A 1,874-nucleotide genomic window follows, 5' to 3' on the forward strand; every position below is an offset into this window, starting at 1 on the left:
GGGTCAGTCTTCTCTGTAGATCCCCCAGGAAGCAGCATTGCACCAACCCTGTGGCTTCCCAAATACAAACCTGGCATGAAATCTATTCTGTTTGTCCCAAATTAGATTACTATCATGATGTCTATAAACTAATGAACATGTAATCTATGTACAAGGAAAAGGAGGTGAATGTGACACCCACCTTGCTATTATTCTGCACACGGTAATACCTGATGTCTCTAAATCTTGGTCATTTTATATATATCGTTTGGGTGGCACTATCCCATTGACCAATCTAGTCTGTAATTAAAAGCACCTATACAAGGAGGTAACAGTTTGCTGTCCTACGTGGAAAACAAAGTTTAAAATCTGACATTATGCCCTTCTTTAACTGCTGGGTGAGGAAGTTTCCGCTCTAGGTATTCAAACAGGCCAGTTTCCAAATTAAATAGGGCTGAAAAACAAACTCATGGTGAGAAAAAGTACCTTTTATATAAGAAAATTCAGACTGTGACTTTATGTTACTGTTCCAATTTTTTTACACATATTTATTGGACTATAATTGCTTTACAATGGTGTGTTAGTTTCTGCTTTATAACAAAGTGAATCAGTTATACGTATACATATGTCCCCACATCTCCTCCCTCTTGCGTCTCCCTCCCATCATTTTAAAACATATTCCAAAAATAATTATTTCAACACTCAGTATCATTATATATAGGTATATGAGAATGGATACATGTGTATGTATGGCTGAGTCACTTTTCTGTGCACCTGAAACTATCACATTCTTAATCAGCTATACTCCAATATAAAATAAAAAGGTTAAAAGAATTATTATAGGTATATGAAATTTTTTTTTTTTGATGGAGAAATCAGGGCATTTTACTGATGATGACAATGTACACTACTTCACGCTTAGGTAATGCGGTCGCGATAAGGCCCTAGCCCAGGCCTTATGTTTCTCCTCAGGATCCTTGGGGGCAAACTTCTCCTGCAGTTCCTTCCACACGCCTTTATTCATCTCCTTAAACTCTTCCAAGGTATCTGTGGACAGGACCAGTTTGTATTCTTCCAGGGACAGGCCACTGAAGCTTGTGTCTCTGGGGCGAGGGTACTTGTGTTTGTAATAGTTTGAATGGAGAAGTACTAAGCTCTCGTACAACTGATCACAGGCCTCAGGCTCTGCAATCTGGGTGTTCTCTCCCTCCCGAAAGGCGTGCACTACCCGCTCCCACTGATAAGCGCCCAAGTCCCGGCCTCATTTGGTCTCGTCCACTGGCCATTCCTCACAGAGTTTGAGAAAATTCTGGTAGCAGCTGGCCGCCATTTGGGGGCCTGAACTTTATTTTTAAATTTTTTTTGGAGGGGTACGCAGGCCTCTCACTGTTGTGGCCTCTCCCGTTGTGGAGCACAGGCTCTGAACGCGCAGGCTCAGCGGCCATGGCTCACGGGCCCAGCCGCTCCCCGGCACGTGGGATACTCCCAGACCGGGGCACGAACCCGTGTACCCTGCATTGGCAGGCGAACTCTCAACCACTGCGCCACCAGGGAAACCCCTGAACTTTATTTTTTAAAGTGCTTTCAAATCAAGTTATCAATTCCCCAGAGACATAGAACACATTTAATTAACAGATATATTTTATAAATGACGGCACAGAAGAATGTGAAAATACTGAAGAAAGGAGAGACAGTCAGAAAGCTGGATTGGAGCAGATGCAAGAACAGATTTTGTTTTTGGACCACCAGGGATCTCTTCCAGATACCCAGTATCCCTTCGTGGATATCTGGCAGTCCTCAGCCATACTAAAATCTACCATCTTCAGTTACTATTCTTATCTAGGGTATGATAGTTGATAAAGCTATTAAAAAGTCAGATTTAGAGTGGACCACAA

At 42.4% G+C, this 1,874-nt stretch overlaps 1 pseudogene; it reads right to left on the bottom strand.

Annotated features, from left to right (window-relative positions):
- Positions 1-886: 886 nt before the first annotated feature.
- On the bottom strand, positions 887-1,309 carry LOC114892106 (annotated as a pseudogene).
- Between the last annotated feature and the right edge of the window lie 565 nt (positions 1,310-1,874).

The sequence above is a fragment of the Monodon monoceros genome, unplaced genomic scaffold (genome assembly GCF_005190385.1).
Source record: "Monodon monoceros isolate NGI ecotype Baffin Bay Population unplaced genomic scaffold, NGI_Narwhal_1 Super_Scaffold_12, whole genome shotgun sequence".
NCBI classification, from domain to species: Eukaryota; Metazoa; Chordata; class Mammalia; order Artiodactyla; family Monodontidae; genus Monodon; species Monodon monoceros.